The sequence below is a fragment of the Pleurodeles waltl genome, chromosome 6, assembly GCF_031143425.1.
Source record: "Pleurodeles waltl isolate 20211129_DDA chromosome 6, aPleWal1.hap1.20221129, whole genome shotgun sequence".
Taxonomy (NCBI): Eukaryota; Metazoa; Chordata; class Amphibia; order Caudata; family Salamandridae; genus Pleurodeles; species Pleurodeles waltl.
The window spans coordinates 100,664,962-100,685,286 of record NC_090445.1 but is presented as its reverse complement, the minus strand read 5'-3'; positions in this window follow the sequence as shown (position 1 = coordinate 100,685,286).

Genomic DNA, 20,325 nt, shown 5'->3' with positions numbered 1-20,325 from the left:
TGGGGGCAGAAAGCCTACTAGATACCAGGGAATTAAAAATAAAATAGGGGGTGGTGGCAACCAACCAGTATGGGCATGGTTATGCCCCACTCCAACTGAAGGGGGTAACAGTCTTTCAGCTCTCCCCCGCACACCAAAAGGTCTTATCCCAATGGCAAGCAGGAGGACATTTGATTGTTTTGGGTTTGGTTTTACATTTGGGCCATGAGAGCTTGTCTAACTCTCAAATTCGTCCCACATGGAATAGTGAGGGCTGCACATTTTGGACTTTGGGACGCTGCCATGTAGAAAAATCTATGAGACCTAGACACATCTGAAAACTAAACATCTGGGTGAGTCCAGTTTGGTGTGCTTCACATGCGCCCCGCACTGGGGAGTCCACGCAAGTCACACCTCCCTGGACTCCCTCAGGTGTCTAGTTCTTTAGACCTACTTTTAATGTCTACCCTTTTTGCCTCATAGATCCTCTGGGAGGGGAGTGTGCTTGTAGTCACACACTGAAAAAATATATATATGCAGCATAATTAGACTCACCGAGTCCACTACCATGGTCAGAAGCATTGTGCACACGTACTTCATCAAAGTGACACTCCCGCTTTCAGCCTAATTCTCACCTCCCTGGGTCCGAAAACACAGATGTCCCCGTAGGGAGCCAGTATTTATTTGCAATGCCGCTGGTGCGTCAGGCACTAGGCCGCTGACCGTCCAAAATGGCAGTCATTGGTGTGCCTAAGGGGGGCTGCGAGGGCCCCTTTTCATGGGTGTCTCTCTGAAATGCCTGATATAACGCGGGCACTGAAAAAGGGGGAAAGACAGGGGAAAAAGAAAGGGAAGATAAGAAGACAACACGACAAAGGGATCTATTGTATCAGGGTAGGAGGAATAATAGCACTCCCTATTGAGGACTTATAAAAAGTGACAGGTGTAGGGGAGTTAGAGTGATAGTACTCCCTGTAATGGACCTGTGGAAGGTACTTTACATAACTAACCCTTTCAAAGGGAGTGGTGACCTGCTGAATGTATTGGTGTCATGCTAGTCAGGGTAAACCAGATGTTAGTGTTGCATTAACTGGCCCCAGGGGATATTCTCATTAAGGCCTTGTTGGTGAGTGCATAATTTAAAGACCCAACATTGTTCTCTTTTGAATAGGAAGGATTCACTCTTGATCTCCTTGAGGTGTTCAAGGATCGCTCATTGGTAGTCCTGCACTGTGTGTGCGCTGTTGATGTAATAAGAGGACATTTTTCTGGTAGCGCGGCCACATCTCAAATTACTACGATGTTCACTGATGCGAGTTTTCACTTTGCCGGTGGTCATTCCTATGTAATGTAAATTACATGGGCACGTATTCATATAGACTACTTGATGGGTGTTGCATTTGGTAAAATCCTTGATTTCCCATGTAGTATTGTCATTAGGAAAGACCCTTTTGGTCGCATTTGTCAAATGGCACAGGATGCAATTCCCACATGGGCAGTGTCCTGTGGGTGGTGGTAGGAGGTTGATAGTGTCCAACTTTCTCTTGGACGGGTGTGTACTAGCATGTCTTTTTTATACTTTTGCCACATTTGTGGGAAAACATTGGTTTGGGAAAGTTCAAACGGCTCCTATTCAAAATGAGCCAATGCTTGTTTATAATTTTGTTCACTTGGTTAGAGGCTACATTGAATGTCGTAATACATATTGGTCTTTCTTCATTCCCTTTTTGGGGAGGAGTTCCCAAGAGAGCTTCTCTGTTATTGTTGCATGCTTGTTTCATGGCTCGATTGATGATTTTGGGGGGTATTTTCTTGCCTCCAATTTTACTGCCAGGTTCTGGGCTTGTTGGTTGTAGTCAAACACCTCGGAACAATTCCTCCTCAGTCTGAGGAACTGTCCAAACGGAAGATTCTCCCTCAAATGGAAGGGGTGGGCACTGTCAAAAAGTAACAAACAGTACTTTGCTGTTGGATTTTCATGGGTGGTAGTTTTTAGGGCCCCATTGGTTGCTGTGATGTTAAAATCCAGAAAAACCAACTGTTCCTTACTCTTTGTCAGAGTGAATCTCAGGAACTGGTCTTGTCTGTTGAGCCATTCCAAAAAAGGGCCCACTTGTGTTTCTTCCCCTTTCCAGATGACCAAAATGTACTCAATGTATCTTTTCCATAGTGCAATGTTTTCTCTATATGGGTTAGTGGTTTTTAGAATTGTCTCTTTCTCAAGATGGTGAATGTAGAGACCGGCTAGACTATGGGCAAAGGTGCTTCCCTTGCTTGTCCCATGTTTTTGAAGGTACAGGTTGCCTTCAAAACCAAAAAAGTTTTTGGTTAAAGCCCAGAAGCAGCATTCCATAAACACATTACGTGGTGTGTGGTATTCCCAGTCCATATAAAAAAATGACCTTCTCTATTATGCGTAAAGTGTCAGAGTGAGGGAGACTGGTGTACAGGCTTTCCACATCCAAACCTAACAGTGTTTCATTGGTAGGGTCGAAAGGTCTATCTTTTAAAAGACACAGTACATCTTTTGTGTCTTTCAGGTATGTGTCTGTGTTTTGGACTATGGGTCTAAGGAAGGCATCAGCAAAATGGGACAGGGGTTCCAAAACTGAATTAATTCTAGATCCAATGGGTCTGCCCGGAGGTGCTACCAGGTTTTTATGAATCTTAGGAATGGTATAAAAATAGGGAGTAACTCGATTTTTGTTGATTAGAAAGTCACCCTCTTTCTTAGAAACCCAGTCATGTGCTAGCGCTTGCTCCACCATTCTGGTGAGCCTAGTCTTCAGGAAATCAGTGGGGTCTTCCTGTAGTCTCTCATAATTACGTGTATTGGCCAATAGTCTCTGACACTCTTTCCTATAGTTGTCTGTGGTCTGAATGACGAGGGCGCCCCCCTTGTCTGCTGGTTTAACGACTATATCAGTATTGTTGGCTAGTTCTTGTAGCGCTTTCTTTTCTTACCTTGTTGTGTTATGGAATACCCTTAGAGAGCCGGAATCAATATCATTGATGTCTTTTAGGACTGCTTGTTCAAAAGCAAGGATTTCTAATGGAATGGATGCACTTGGTGGTGTAAAAAAATATTTGTTACGTAGGCCCATAGTAGAACCCGTAGTAGATGGCCGGTCTTCAAAATAGGATTTAAGCTTAATCTTCCTAATGAATTCATTGACTTCCATACATAATCTGAATTTGTCTGTGGGGCAGTTGGAACAAAACCCAAACCCTTCTCCAGGACACATATTTGTGCGTCGGTAAGTGTTAGTTCACTCAAATTTTCAGAAATGTCTGGGTTTCGTAGGTTTCCCTAGATGGCTGCTGAGCCCAGGACCAAAAACGCAGGTTTCCCCGCCCCCGCAAAAATAGGTAGTTTTGTATTTGATAGTTTTGATGTGTCCACGTAGTGTCTTGGGGCATTTCCATTCGCGGGCACTAGCCCTACCCACACAAGTAAGGTACCATATTTATCGGGAGACCTGGGGGAACACTGGGTAGAAAGACGTTTGTGGCTTCCCCCAGATTCCAGAACTTTGCAGCACCAAAATGTGAGGAGAAAGTGTTTTTTTTGCCAAAATGTCGAGGTTTCCTAAGGATTCTGGGTAACAGAACCTGGTGAGAGCAGCACAAGTTACCCCATCCTGGGTTCCCCTAGGTGTCTAGTTTTCAGAAATGTCCAGGTTTGGTAGGTTTTCCTAGGTGCCGGATGAGCTAGAGGCCAAAATCCACAGCTAGGCACTTTCCAAAAAACATGTCAGTTGTCAGTGTAAAAATGTGATGTGTCCATGTTGTGTTTTGGGGCATTTCCTGTCATGGGCACTTGGCCTACCGACACCAGTGAGGTACCATTTTTATTGGAAGACTTGGAGGAATGCTGGGTAGAAGGAAATTTGTGGCTCCTCTCAGATTCCAGAACTTTCTATCACCGAAATGTGAGGAAAAAGTGTTTTTTTGCTATTTTTTCAGGTTTGCAAAGGATTCTGTGTAACAGAACCTGGCTAGAGCCCCACAGGTCAACCCATCCTGGATTCTCCTAGGTGTCTAGTTCAGAAATGCACAGGTTTGATAGGTTTCCTTAGGTGCCGGCTGAGCTAGAAGCCAAAATCCACAGCTAGGCATTTTCCAGAAAACACGTCAGATTTCAATGTAAAAATGTAATGTGTCCATGTTGCGTTTCCTGTCGTGGGCATTAGGCCTACCCACACAAGTGAGGTACCATTTTTATCCGGAGACTTGGGGGAACACAGAATAGAAGAACAAGTGTTATTGTCCCTTGTCTTTCTCTAAATTTTTTCCTTCAAAATGTAAGACTGTGTATAAAAAAGACATCTATTTGAGTAATGCCCTGTAATTCACATGTGGTATGGTGACTCTGAAATTCAGAGATGTGCAAATAACCACTGCTTCTCAACACCTTATGTTGTGCCTATTTTAGAAATACAAAGGTTTCCTTGATACCTATTTTTCACTCTTTATATTTCACCAAGTTAATTGCTGTATACTCGGTATACAATGAAAACCCATTGCAAGGTGCAGCTCCTTTATTGGCTTTGGGTATCTAGAGTTCTTCATAAACCTACAAGCCCTATATATCCCGGCAACCAGAAGAGTCCAGCAGATGTAACGGTATATTGCTTTAAAAAATCTGCCATAGCTGGAAAAAGGTATAGAAGAAAAAGTGGATAGAAATGGCTCTTTTTTCACCTCAATTTCAATTTATTATATGTTAGCTGTTACTTTCTGTAGGAAAACCTTGAAGGATCTACACAAGTGACCCCTTGCTGAATTCAGAATTTTGTCTACTTTTTCAGAAATATTTAGCTGCCCGGGATTCAGCATTGGTTTCACACCCATTTCTGTCACTAACTCGTAGGAGGCTAAAAGCACAAAAAATAGTAAAAATGGGGTGTGTCCCAGTAAAATGCCAACATTGTGTTGAAAAATGTGGTTTTCTGATTCAAGTCTGCCTGTTCCTAAAAGCTGGGAAGATGGTAATTTCAGCACTGCAAACCCTTTGTTGATGCCGTTTTCAGGGGAAAAAACACAAGCTTTCTTCTGCAGCCTTTTTTCCCATTTAGTTTTTTTATTAAACTAAATTTTAGCTGTATTTTGACTAATTTCTTGGTCTCCTCCAGGGGAACCTAAAAACTCTGGGTATCTCTAGAATCCCTAGGATATTTTAAAAAAAAGGATACAAATTTGGTGTTGGTAGCTTATCTGGACAAAACGTTATGAGGGCCTAAGCACGAATTGCCCAAAAAAGCCAAAAAAGGCTTGGCACCTGAGGGGGAATAGACCTGGCAGCGAAGGGGATAAATATGCCCCATAGAGCTGCTGCAGCCTGGACTGGGGACCATCACCCAGGAATCCAAGAGCACTTGTCCTATGTCTGGATCATCAGCCTTCTGCCTGCCTGCCAAGACCAGTGTATCCTGTGAGGAGGAGATGGAGAGACCCTGGAGGGAGTGAAGCCCATCAGATCCTGGTGAGCAGCGTATGAGGCAGTCAGTTCAGTGTTGTGAGTGAGGCACCTGCTCTCTAGCAGAAGTCAGTCACCTCTTCGAGGCTACTGTTAAGTTGCAGGTTGTTTCCTGGTGCAGTTGCCCATGCTTCATGATCCCCATATGCCAGAAGGGCGCCACTGAGGCTGCCACTTGTGCCACTGCGACTGCTTGGCCCATGGCCTGAAGCAACTGTGACTGTGGTAAAGCTCATGAGAGCCCGCACAGGGTCTCCATTTTAGATTGCACATTTTGGCTTTGCATCCCTTTCTGATGGTGAATTTTTACATGGTTTAACACTAATGCGATAATGTACTGAGAAGACTCTGTACATGCAGCCTATTCCCTATAAGCATTGCTGCCATGCAGCCTGTACATTCCGTCCAAGGCTAGGCACACAGAACACAATGCCCTTGTATAATGATTGTCCATTGAAAACAGCTCCAAAATTGCAGGCAAATCATCACATCAGTGCTGCACCTCTGACACGGTGGGATATGAACACTACTTTCATTATATAAACTGCCTCTGTCCTACATTCAGCAGAAGAGCAATTCTGCTAGGGTTATCCTGGAATGTGGTGCACTGTGACTGAGATGCAGCCCTGCTGGAACATGATGTACTGTGACTGAGATGCAGCCCTGCTGACTCTGATCTCCATCCCGCAAAGGACAATAACCTGCACTACATCATACTGGCTTCCTAGCTTCCCGGTACATCGAACCGAGGTATGGGGGATTAGATAATCCCAATTTATCTGGCAGAGGGCACTCCCACTATGCTCTTGATAGTGTAGATATTAATAGATAGGAGTGTACCAACATAGTAACATTATTATGGTTGAATTGTTTATTTTTTTTACCATTCTTATAATGCTGGTTGCCATGCTTTCTTTAATCTGCCTAATAATTGCAGCTCATGCTTTCTATACAAGAATACTATTGTTTCAATAAATGTTTCAAAAGACATTTTTGCATCTTTCTTGTGTCTTACCTTGGGCATGCAAAGTGACAATGAAAGGGTAGATCGGTTTCCACGATTTCCTTAGGAATCCGAGTAGTCATGTTCGAGGTTGCCAATACCATCTGGTACTGCAACTAGTAAAACAAGGTTAGAAGCCGCCCTCTAGCATCACCACTACTCCAGCACCTAACCTGCAGTAACCATGAAAAAAGCTGCTACACCTGGAAGCTGGTGCCTGCGAGCGCCTCAGCGTGCCAACTGCAGGATGCCACGGTGCGAGATGCTCATCACCGGAGTAAGACACGCTCTGGCTCCTGAACTCTTCTGAGTCATGGCTGAGTAAGACTGGAGCAGGGTTGCAGGCCCTTTTGAGACTTGCACATGCTTGGCAAATTACCAACTGAAGAGCCAAGCTTTCCTTTTTTATTTATTTTTTTAAGTAGAAAAATCATTACATATGTTAATCTAAGGTATTAATACAATCTTTTAACTGATAATCTTGGCTCGTTAGGTGACCTTACGGGCCTCCAAAAGAACATCCACGGAGTCCACCTACAGGCAATTTTCCTTCAGGAAGCGCTGACCCATATGGTGACAAGTCTCATAGAACCTCTCACTCTGGAGGCACTGGTGACTCATGCGCCACCTTGCAGCAGATCAACCAGGTCCTCAGGCAAGGTCAAAAATTATTGGTGAGTGGTTGGACAACCCCCTCACTAAAATCTGGGCAAAAAGAACTTGGTTACCCTCCTGTTTAGGGAGAAGGAAGTAGTCAAGGTGGGAAAAGGATCTATTTGCACTCAAATAGAAGGTGTAACAGTGTTCCAGGGTGGTGCACCAGCCACGCATCCATGAGGGACATATTAAGCATCAAAGCAGATAGTAGTGTCCGAAGAGCCCCTAGCGTGGTCGAAGTGAAAGAGCGCTCTGAACCAAGGTTGCAATCCCCATTAAGATCCCTATCCAGGATCCACGGGGTGGTGGGGAGCACAGTAAGGAGGTGATCCAGCATCCCTGCAAACTTCGATGTGAGGGGATGGAGGAGCAAAAGAAATCCCCCTCTTCCCCAACTCCCACCCCATACTTCATCAACTAGAAGTACTGTGACGCAACTAGGGACAGAAGCCAACCAGGGTAGCTTGAAGGTGCGTGTCTACCCTGTTGTGCAACACCCCTACCGAACCATCCCCGACCCCTCCCTTTACCAACCCCAACACACACAAAACCATAAATTAGAACTGTTCAAGGCTTTTATTACCAGCCATCCCAGCCTTCTCAGAAAAATATTCACACACCTTCCTTGTCTAATTAGGGCTAATCAAGTCGAAGGTTCCTGGGAGGGCAAAAGTGAGCTAGGGTCTGCCTCCTTCTGTGAAAGTCCCAAGCCCACCGCCAAGGTCACCTGCCCCGCTGGAGACCTCTTCGGATCAAACGAGTGAGCCCTGCGCTCTCGTTGGTGGGTTCTGCGTCGTGGAGCCATGTGCCGTTCTCCTGGAGGGTCTCTGTCCTCTCCACCCCTCCTGTCCCCAATCCCCCAGCTCCCAACCAAGAGTTGAGCTACTACTGCTGCTGATGGGCTGCACCTCTGCCCGGTCCCAGGTCACCTCAGGAGTATAAAAAACACTGTATTATTGCTGGTTAAGGACTTTGAAGTAGCCAGATAAAAAGTAGCATGTATTGAATGTACATAGCGCGTATTAGTTTTTGCTTCACTTCCTGAAAGGATCTCCTCTGCTCATCACTAGGGAAGACTAAAATTCTAGAGACCCAATCGTACATGCCATGCAAAGGATGGCATCCCGATCGGTATAGTTATGAACTCGGGCTATAAAAGGGTGAGGCGGGGAGCCCACAGGAGGCTCTGTGATTAGGGCTCTGCGTGCCCTCTCCACTGACACCTCTGAGGCCGGCACCCAATTCATGAGCCAATAAGACCTGAAGGAAGTCGGTGTGGCCCTCTCCCGGACACCCATAATGTGCAAATTGTTGCGTCAACATTGTCCCTCAGCATCTTCCACTTGAGCCTCCAGGACCATATGTTGTAGGGATGCGATGTGGGATTTGTGTGATTTAACTGTGTCCTCAGTTTAATGAACTCTGTCCTCTACCTCCATGACTGTGTTCACTGTGCTCAGTAGGTCTTGTCGAATCAAGGATAGGTCCACTTTTAGTTCCCCCATTTTACCTTCCATGGTTCCTTTGAGGACCTGGATCGCATGAGGGATGGAGGACATTTAAGATCCTCCCAAACATTCGTCCCCTTCACCCACAGCAGCAGCATCTTCTGCCAACGCCACCTGATTTGTGTACTTGTTTATCTTCTGTTGCACCATGGAGCCCGAACGTTTGTCTCGTGCCATGGTGAGGGTTGGCATTAGGGGAAAGTGGCAAATGTCTTGGGTCCGAGGGGTCAAGAGTGGCATGCCCCACCTCATGTTGCTGGGTCGGTTCCATCCCAAGTAGAGTTCAGTGGAGGACAACCCAAGAAACGGCGGAGCACCCCTCGCCACCGAGCCTCTGCCCCTCAGCCCTCCTTTTATCTCCGGCCACACAGCACCCCCTGCTGCCACAAGGGCCACCACTGAGGGTACACAGGCCGATGCCAGGCCCAGGCCTCCATGTTGTACCTCCAGGTGACTGTGACCCACTGTTCACTCTCACAGCCTCCACCCAGCGTCTTCTGTGGCCTCTTACATGCAGTCTGCTCTGCTCCCTTGCCAATTTTCAGGGGTCCCAAGTGGGTGCTGTGATGTTGCCGCAGCTAAAGGGTCAACCTGAGCTAAAACGCCTCAGGGATGGGCAGCTGGATTCAGATTTTGTGTGTGGTGCAGCAGAGCCTCACCATACTCGGCTTCCAAGCCACACCCCCGAAATGGGGAATCTTGTCCCTAGTGTGCTTCGGCAGCCTAGTTTTTCTTTTTAGAAACGTAGAGAGCTTGACACCTGCCTCTGTTAGCATCATACCGAGATAGAATTGGTTTGAATGGGTACTGGTGACTGCAGCTCCAACTACCCAATCTAACAGGGCAGTCTGATAGTACATTTTGATTCTAGGGAATGCCAGCCCTCCCTCTTCTATACCTAATTGTAACGTCTTTACATTGGTGCAAGATTTTCAGCCGTGCAATAGAAAGTGGCACATCATTTGGTCAAATTCTTCAAAGAAAGACTGATGAACCTTGATCATAACATTGGAAAAAGTAATATAAACAAAGGGAGAGTGGCCATTTTTATTAAAGCAATCCAACCAATAATGGTGAGAGCCAATGACTGCCATAGGCTCAATAGCCCACGTACTTTAGTCAAGGTTGAGGAATAATATAGTCAAACTAAATTGGAAAAATTTGTTGTAACATGAATCTTCAAATATCAAAAAGGATGGTCAGTCGAGTTGTGTGCCCGCATTATGACTGGCAAGATGGAAGGAGTACTGCTAAATATCAGGGCTTCCGATATGGAATGGTTGATTTTATAGCCTCTTATACAAGTGAATTCCTCAATTCTGGCGAATGCGTTTTCCATTTTTTTCAGCCAGGTTCAATATCATATTGTCTCTGAACAATTTAAATTTTGCTGCACCATTGATGGGAGCCACAGTGCTAGAATCTTGCTTTAGTGGATTGGCCACGGGCTTGATAAATAGCATAAAGAGAACAGGTGGCATAGGCACCCTTGCCTCATCCCCGACCTAGTAGTAATGTGCCCAACTACTTTAGAGTTGATTGCAATTTTAGCGTTGTCCTTTGTATATAAATTCCGCAGCAGGTCAACCTGTCTAGGTGGGAATCTGAAGTTCATCAATATAGCGGATAACACCTTCTACTGCCCCAAGTCAAAAGATTTTTCAGCATCCAGCATAATACTAGCTGCCTTGGTCTCATTCACCGAATAACAGTTGATAGCTTTAACTAAGTAACTAGTATTAGGAGATATCAGTCTTATTAGTAGAACGCTGAACCAAAGTTTGTGCTAATGGGGCCAATCTACTTATTATTTTTGCAAACATTTTATAGTCGCAATTTAATAAGCTAATTGGGCAATATGAACCGGGGCTTTCTGGTGATTTACCATTTTTCAAAAAGCTTACGATGACAGCCTCAGTGAAGGAGCTAAGAGGGCTTGCCTTCTAAAAATTCATTAATGAGAGTGACCAAGAATTTGCTCAATTGGTTCATAAATAGATTATCAACAACAAGTAGAGTGCACTGTTCCAGAAAAGGGAGGGGGGTTTTAGTTACAGGGAACCCGAAGGTTTAGGAGGAAGAGCCCTCACACACCCAATAGGGTGTCATGCTTCATCATTGGGAGATGCTCCTCGTCAGACCGGCGCTGCAATGTCTGATGGGCTCCCCAGTACGGGGGCTGTTTGCCGGAGATCTTTTGTACAGGTCACCAAGAAAAGGGTGTCTAGGCAGACTTGCGTCAAAAAGCAGGAGAGAGAAGATTAAAATTGGTTCTAAACCTCAATGTCTAGGTAATTTACTAACGGAAATCCGGGGTCTAGACCAAGATTAAAAACAACGTGAAAGTGTCCATGTGAGATATAATGCTCAACCACTTTCTGCAAATGAGTCAGGGCGAGAGAATTATCACTAGGCCTCTAGACTATGGTCAACATGTTTCGCGTCTAGTGGTCCGAAAGGATCCAATGACGCTTCATCATAAATAGATTATACACTTCTTTACGTAGACCATCACATCCACAAGCTTTTGCATTAGGATTAATTTTTATAACATTTTCCACCTCAGATTTTGTAAAATACGCAACAGCTGCTGCTTGTTGATCGACTGACAGAATATGCACCTGGCTAGCTTTCAAATAGTTTATAATGTTTTCAGTTGTGGGGTTTACAGTATTCTGAGTAGTATTTGAGAAAAACCTCTCCAATTAAATCTGTCTGCATAACAACTTTATTTTTGACCACACCAAAGATTGATTTAACCATGCCATTAATTTCTTCTTTTCTTTATTGATGATGCTAAATATCGGCCACTTTTCTCACTTTCTTCATAGCTTTTATGAAAACACGTGTTTTGATTCATTATTTCAGCAGCTTTAAAGTGATCTTTTAAATTTTCCTACGTTTGGGTTACCTTTATTCTGGTTGTCGGTGTATTTGACACGGTAAAAGCTAAGATAGCAGCATCTAAAGCAGTTTGTAGCGGGCTAGCTATTGCTTTATTTTGCTTAATGGTTGGTGATTTAAAATAAATGGCTTTGCCTCAAATAAAGGCTTTCAGCGCACCCCACATATAAAAGGGGGGGGGGCAGTATCAATGTTTCTTTTCAGGAATTCCTCTAGTTGGTGCGCAGATTTGCAACCCAAATCTCATTAGTTAAGAGAGTCTTGCCAAAGCAACATCCAGGGTGAACTGTCCTGAGATCTTGTATAATCAACTCAATAGTGGGAGTTGAATATTCAGAGAAAGCATTGGCTAAGATATCCGCCCTACCTCTACACAAAAACGTGTGATACTAAAAAGACATCAATCCGGGAAGACAAATTAAAATGCTTGGAAAAGCGAGTGAAAGATTTACCCTGAGGACAATCAGCCCACCACTGATCTATTGATGTGAGATAATGTTTTATCTTTTTCAGAAAACTGGATGATTTTAGCTTGTTTTGCTGTTTATTGGCTCAAGAGCAGTCAAGCCTTACCTTTTAGATAATATTAAAATCATCCTCAAGCACAACTACCCACCTAATCACATAGCAAAATTATATATTTTTTCCTATGTGGTGGTGTTATCTTCAATAAAACCATAATAACTTTTAAAATGACAATTTGCTGCTGTATCAGAATGATAACCCAAATCCATCGAACTCCTAGATCCCTTATTACCTGCTGCACATCACACTGGTGTTCCTTGAAAATCAGTATAGCCACCTGTAATGCTGCAGCTGTACTCTTCCATTTGTAAAGAAAGTCTTTATTGACTAGCACATATTCTCATGCTTGATGCTCTCTTTGCCAGTCAGCAGGTAACTGCCAGCAAGGAGAACTCCCACCATTCAAAGTTCTAAGTAAGAACATAGAATCTCTAAGGAGAGATTTCAGGCAATAACAAAGTACAAAGCACGAACAATAATATTATAACACATCCTCTTCTGTTAACAATGAATAAACAAAAGGAATTGCAGCAACTGAAAGAGTAAGGAAAAGAAAGGAAAACAGGTGTATAATACCTTTCATTCAGAGCAATAACTTCCTAATAAAAACTGTTGAGGGTGTGAGAATAATTGTAGGTAACTATACAAATAGTATAACTCAAACGACATGCAATACAATCCTGCAAAAAACACAGTGGACCTCATTACAACCCTGGCGATCGGTGATAAAGCGGCAGTAATACTGCCAACACGCTGGCGGTAAATACAGCCAAATTATGACCATGGCAGAAACAGCTCAGATAGACAGGCACTTTAACACAGCGACCGCCAGGGCCGAATCGGCAGGCACCACAGCGGTAGCCGTCTACAGTCAGTCGGAAGTCAATGTTCCGCCCACTGTATTATGACACATCAATCCGCCTCCTTTTCCGGGGTGGTACCAACGACATCAAAAGCCTGGCGGAAACACTGCACAGAAGGGAAATGACTCACCTGTGGAGACTCAGGGAAGAACCATGCCGCCATGGAGCCCGAGCTGCATATCTTCCCAATGATCTTCTATGTCCTGCTCCTCCACGAACATCAACGCCGGCGAAGATGACCACGATGAGTACTGCTGCCTAGCACACAGGGGAGGGGAGGAGGAAAAAATAGAGTGACACACACACGCAACACCCCCACCCCCACCCCAACACCATAGACACGAGCAGATGCAATAACATAACATATTTACCCTGTACCCCTCAGGAATAATGCTAGGACTACAGCAATAGATCATGGATACAGGACTACACACTGTCCACCGGTGGTGATGGCTGCTCAGTGGTGGCAGTGGTGGTGCTGCTGCTGCTGCTTGTAGTGGTGGGGGGAGGCTCCACCCCATCCCTGGTGCTGCTGCTGCTGGTGCTGGTGGTGGTGCTGCTGCTGGTAGTGGTGGGGGGAGGCTCCAGCCCATCCCCTGCAGCCTCGGATGACTGCCCACTGGTGATGCTGCTGCTGGTGGCGGTGCTGCTGGTGGAGTTGGTGGTGGGGGGAGGCTCCAGCCCATCCCCTGCAGCCTCGGATGGCTGCCCACTGGTGCTGCTGCTGCTGGTGGTGGTGCTGCTGGTGGAGCTGGTGGTGGGCGGAGGCTCCAGCCCATCCCCTGCAGCCTCGGACGCTGCCCAAAGGTGCTGCTGCTGGTGGCGGTGCTGCTGCTGCTGGTAGTGGTGGGAGGAGGCTCCAGCCCATCCCCTGCAGCCTTGTATGACTGCACCACCATGGTTGGTGGTGTGGGCTTCGACTGAGTCCCAGCACCAGGCCCCTTGTCCTTTCTACCTGCTGGTGCAGGCCCCTTGTCCTTTCTGGCATCAGCTGAGGATTCCTCCTTTCCCTTCCTGGCAGCAGCTGGGGATTCCTCCTACCCCTTCCTTACAGCAGCTGGGGGTGGCACCTTTCCCTTCCTTTCAGCAGCTAGGGGTGGCATCTTTCCCTTCCTTTCAGCAGCTGGGAGTGGCACCTTGCCCTTCCTTTCAGCAGCTGGGGGTGGCACCTTGCCCTTCTTGGCAGCACTTGGGGCAGGCACCCTTTCCGTGTGGCTGCCTGGTGCCCGGGATCCTTTCCCACCAGGAGTTGATGTGGACACTACTGGGCCCGTGGACTGGGTGTCTGAGGGGCTTGCCTGGGTTTTACGTACGGGGGAGGAGGGGTAGGAAAGAGGTCAACGGTGGAGAGGAAAAGCTTCTTAGGGACATTGAGGTGGGAAGAGGGAGAAGGTTTGGGACTGGAGGAAGAGGGAGTGGTTGTAGGAGGTGTCTGTCTGCTGTGTTTGGGTGCATGGGCTGGATGCTGTTGTGAGGTGGATGGCTGTTGGGTGTCTGAGTGCTTGTGTTTGTGTACTTGGGGAAGGGGGGGCACAGACACAGTGGGAGAGGACACAGGGGACGTGTGCATGGCTGTTGGGGTGGTGCCTGCAGGTGAGGTGTGTGTTCTGCTAGGTGTGGTGGTGATGCTGGTAGTGGATGATGGTGTAGTGCATGCAGTTGTGAGTGTAGACGCAACTGGGAGGGAGGTGGATGAGGAGGAGGAGGGGGACACAGTGGAGGCAGTGGATGTTGGTATGTCTGCATCAGGATGGTGTTTGTGTGAGTGCCTGTGGGATGATGTTTGGTGCTTGTGTTTGCCTGTGCCACTCTTGTGTGTTGTCATGTGTGCATGCACGTCTGCCTGTGTGCTTGGGATAGGTTGGGCTTGAGGGGAATGGCACTGGGTAGAAGAAGTTGGAGGGGGGAGGGTGGAAACAGAGACAATGGCTGCCATCAGAGAGGAGGCCAGCGCCTGGATTGATCTCTGTTGGGCCACCAAGCCAGTGTGAATGCCTTCCAGAAATGCATTGGTCTGTTTCATTAGGGCTGCTAGCCCCTGGATGGCATTCACAATGGTTGACTGCCCAACAGAGATGGATCGCAGGAGGTCAGTAGCCTCCTCACTCACTGCAGCAGGGCTCACTGGGGCAGGGCCTGAGGTGTGTGGGGCGAACGAGATGCCCTCCCTCCTGGGTGAGCAGGCACGGGCAACTCGCTGAGGGGCTGCTGGGAGGGCGGTGCTGGTACGGGGTGGCGGCTGTACATATAGCTGGGGTGGTTACAGAGGTGTCCGCCACCACCAGGGAACTTCCATCTGAGGAGGTATCTGTGTCAGAACTGTCCCCTCCTGTCTCTGCCATGGTGCCCCCCACTCGCCCTCTGTCACACTGGTGCCCTCACCGCCGGTGGACCCGTTGCAAGTGCCACTGATCCTCCGCCAGATGATGCTAATGCACATAAGGACAGGGTGACAAAACAAAAAGGGGGGGATAGACAAAGGATACATTTGGTCAATTGCTGCACCAACACCACCGTTGTCGTACACAACACACTCACACACAAGGAACATCCCTACGCACTAGGTAATGCATTACCAGCAACAATGCTAGTCCTCAGGGCATGGGGAGGGACATTTACCACCAAATGCAGCATACCTGGGACCCACATGGCCATGCCCAGTAGTGGATGCTCACTAGCTTGGTTGAACGAAATTCACATCAGAACCCTGCCCTACATGGAACCTACACTGCAATGTCAGGCCTGGCCTAGGGGCACCCATAGGCACACATCCCCCACCCGGATACCACCCCACCAGGCGTAAGTAATGAGAATGGGCACTGTACTCACCCCTTTGTGGCTGCTGTGATGCCCCCAGCGCCTGTCCAACTCCGGATAGGCCCCCGCCAGTATGCGGGCCATCGGGGGGGTCAGGGTTCAACAGCACCCCTTCCTCGTTGGGAGGCCATCCCCAGCTGGGCCTCCACCCTCTTCCGTACCCAGCGTCTCACGTCCTCCCACCGTTTCCGACAGTAGGTGTTCTGCCTGCCATAGACCCCGAGGGTCCGCACGTCCTTGGCGATGGCACGCCATATACCCTTCTTTTGATGGGCGCTAATCTGCAGAGGAAATATACACAGGGAAAGGTATTAGTTAGACTGTCCTGCCTGTTACACTCATGGCCCACCATACCCCTTTCCATTCCCCTTACACACAGACATGGGCCAGCATAAATCCTGCATGCTGCCCAGGGCCCATCCACCAACCCCCAACACAAGGCCTTCATACACCCCACTCCATGGATTCATGCCCCATGCATCGTGCTCACAGTGTACTCACCTGTGGGTCTGGAGGCCCATACAGCAGTCCGTATTGGGGTAGGACCCCATCCACCAGTCTCTCCAACTCCGCTGAGGTGAAGGCAGGGGCCCTTTCCCCAGTTACACGAGCCATGGTAGGTTCCAGACACAGGTCACAGCAGCACATGCAGTGTAGGTACTCTCCTGTTGAAGGTCAGGTAGCAAGTGAGTGTACAGATAGAAAATGGCAGTGACGGTGCATACCGTCACCGCCGGCGTACCTCACCATTGGCCACTGTACCCCATAGGGCTCAATGATAACCAATGAGGAGTTGCACGGCGGTTCCCAACCGCCTCCTGCAACGGCGCACAACGTCAGTGTGGAATTACCTCACTTCCACCTGTCCCTCCATACAGGACAGGCGGACGCCATTTCAGGGGTGGGAGCAGGCCATGGATCCTAACTGCGTCACAGTTCACAATTGTACATTCAGGACTTATGCCACTAATGAATTATTAAAATCACATCATGCATTGAACTGTAGTGGTTACAATGTACAGAAAATGACCAGCTCCTTATTTTTTTGCCCCTCTGTGGATGAATAGGAGATGGAGACACCCCCCTGTGTACAGAAACCTGGTGGACTTGGCAACAATGGAGGACAGGCACATAATACTCACCTATAGACTTGACAGGGCCACAATCACAGAGCTGTGTGCCCAATTGGAGCCTGACCTGATATCTGCTATCAGTCACCCCACTGGGATCCACCCCCTTGTGCAAGTCCTATCTGTGCCCCATTTCTTGATAACTGGTTCTTTCCAAGTGACAGTGGGCTTGGCAGCAGGAATGTCACAGCCAATGTTTTCAATCGTGCTGACAAGAGTGTTGTCTGCCCTGATTAAACACATGTTCAGCTACATCCTTTTCCCCCAGGTGGAGGATTTGGCCACAGTGAAGGCTGACTTCTATGCAATGGGACATATCCCCAACATTACTGGGGCTATTGATGGAACACATATAGCATTTGTCCCCCCGCCGAAACAAACAGGTCTTCAGAAATGGAAAAGGTTTTCACTCGATGAATGTGCAGATGGTGTGTTTGGCGGACCAGTAGATCTCCCATGTCAATGCTAAGTATCCTGGGTTGGTGCATGATGCTTTTATCCTGAGGAATAGCAGCATCCCAAATGTGATGGCCCAACTCCAGAGGCACAGGGTGTGGCTAATAGGTGAGCCCTGGTTCCCACCCAGTGGATGTTGGTGTATGGGTATGGTGTGGGCCATAAGGGTTAGGGTGTGGCTAACAATTGTCCCTCAATATTTGCAGTTGACTCTGGTTACCCCAACCTCTCATTGCTACTGACCCCTGTGAGGAATGCCAGGACAAGAGCAGAGGAACGTTAAAATGAGGTACATGGGCGAACAAGAAGGATAATTGAACGTACAATTGGCCTCCTGAAGGCGAGGTTTTGGTGCCTCCATCTAACAGGTGGATCCCTGTGCTACTCACCCAAGAAGGTCTGCCAGATCATAGTGGCATGCTGTATGTTGCACAACCTTGCCTGGAGACACCATGTGCCTTTTCTGCAGGAGGAGGAAGCTGGAGATGGGCGTGTGGCAGCAGCGGACCCTGTGGACAGTGAAGATGAGGAGGCAGAGGATGAGGACAACAGAACTGCAATGATACTTTCAATGACACACAGGTAAGACAGTCTAGCTTCACATTTCATTGACAGTTTAATGTTTGACACTGTCACTGGCAGGCTGTGACTTCCTACTTCTATGGCCACTCACTGTACCCTTTGGCATCTCTATTTGCAGATATTGGTGCCCCACTATCGCTCCTGGTGTGTTCACTGCAGCCAACTACAGGTCCTTCATATGTATACATTACTGTACAGTTGAATTGTAATGTTTAAAACTTGTTAAACAAATACATACTTAAATCATTTGACATTCTCCATACTTGTATTTTGACAAAGGGTGTTTATTTAAGTGCTATGAAGAAAAGGGGTAGTGCAATGGGCTGGGATGATGATGGAGGAAAGGCCAGGGTAGAGTCCAGTCTATTGGTAGCACAGATGCATTGTCCAAGGGGGCATAGGAAGGGGAACAATAGCAGTTCAAAGTGGACAGGGTGACAGAGTGGGACACAAGGGTGACATTCAGGAGAGTCTTATTTCCTGGCAGGGGTCTTGGCAAGTGTCTGGCTTCTGTCTGGGTTGCAGGGAACGTTTGCTGGGTGGTTCACCTTTGCAGGGGGAGGGATGCTGATGGCCTGTGGGTCCTGTGGCGAGGCCTCCTGCCCACTAGCGCTAGCGGAAGTGGAGGTATGTTCAGTTGACTGGCTAGTGGCAGGGGCCCGCTGGTGTGACACTGCCTCCCTCATGATGTTGGCCATGTCTGCCAGCATTCCTGCAATGGAGATCATGGTGGTGTTCATGGCTTGCAAGTCCTCCCTGATCCCTCCTTCAGCCACCTGTTCTCCTGCACGTTGTCAAGGATCTTGCCCATCATGTCCTCTGAGAGTGCCTCCTGGAGAGTCGGTTCCCTGCTCCTGCCCTTCCTCTGTGCACAGCAGTCCTCCCAGTGTCGCTGTTGACCTGTGCCCCTGACCCCTGAATGGTGTGCCCACTGCCACTGACCCCAGGTCCCTTATTGTCTTGTGGGTGAGGTGTGGACTGTGGTCCCTGTACAGGTGGGCACACTGCTGATGGACGTGTCCTGGGGACAGAGTTGTGGGTACGCTGGGTGGGTGCCGTGGTGTTGGTTCCTGATGTGTGAGGCTCTGTGGTAGTCTGTGTGTGGGCTTGGGTGACCGGCTGTCCAGTGATCCATCATGGGCCAGGTAGGTCCTCCAGATCCAGAAGTCCAGAGTTACTGTCATCCCTGGGGTCCTCTTCTGTTGGGGGACTGGATAGTGGTGGCACCTTCTCTCCACTGACATTGGCAGGGGTACCTGTTGGGATGTAAATGATGTATAATGGTTCAAGTGTATGACATTTGTATTTACGTAGCTATGTGTAGGTGCAGTGTGTGGGATGGTGTGGAGTGATGGGAGTGAGAGTGAGGGGGTGTGATGGCATGCAGGTATGGGGGTGATATGTGGTAAATGTTGACTTACCAGTGTCCAGACCTCCGGCTACTCCAGCGAGTCCCTCAGGAGTATTGCCAGTACCTGCTCCTCCCATGCTGTGAGCTGTGGGGGCGGAGGTGGGGATCCACCGCCAGTCCTCTGTATGGCGAGCTGGTGCCTTGCTGCTATGGAATGTACCATTGTTCCACCTCTTCCTGATGTCGTCCCTTGTTCTTGGGTGCTGTCCCACGGCGTTCACCCTGTCCACGATTCTCCGCCATAGCTCCATCTTCCTTGCTATAGATATATGCTGTAGCTGTGCTCCAAAGAGCTGGCTCTACCCTGACAATTTCCTCCACCATGACGCTTAACTCCTCCTCAGTGAAACAGGGATGCCTTTGTGGTGCCATGGGTGTTGCATGATGTGTGTTATTGAGGGTGTGTTGAGTAACGTGGTGGGGTGTGTGATGTGGAGTGCGTGAGGGGTGTAAGGCTGTATGTGGTGCGTCTCTAATTGTCTCTGTGCTCTTCTTCTCAGTCTCCTTGCAGTAATTGCTGTTTGTAAAGGGCTGTGGGTAATGTGGGTGTGTGTTTTATAGTGCTGTGGGTGTGGTGTGTGTATTGTTGTCAGGTGTGTATTTTTAGTATTGGCCAATATAGTGTTGTTTTGTATGTGGGTGTCTATTCTGAGCGCGGCGGTATGTACCGCTAATGGTTTATTGCCGTTGAATGTCTGCCGTGGTGATTCGTCGATCATAATGTGATGGGTGTTATTTTGTTGGCGTAAAGGTATGGGTTTTGGGACCGCCACTTTATCACTGACCTTTGGTCTGGCGGATTTGTGTATGTGGCTCAATTCTATCGGATTGGTGTGTGTGTGTCACAATATGGTGAACGAATATCCGCCACCACGGCGGTAAGTTGGTGGCAGGCAGCGTGGCGGTAAGCAGGATTTACTGCCAGTGTCATAATGAGGTCCATAATTTTTACTACTAACCATTTGGAGTGAATGCCAACCATTACCACAGCGAAACTTCTACTACACCCCA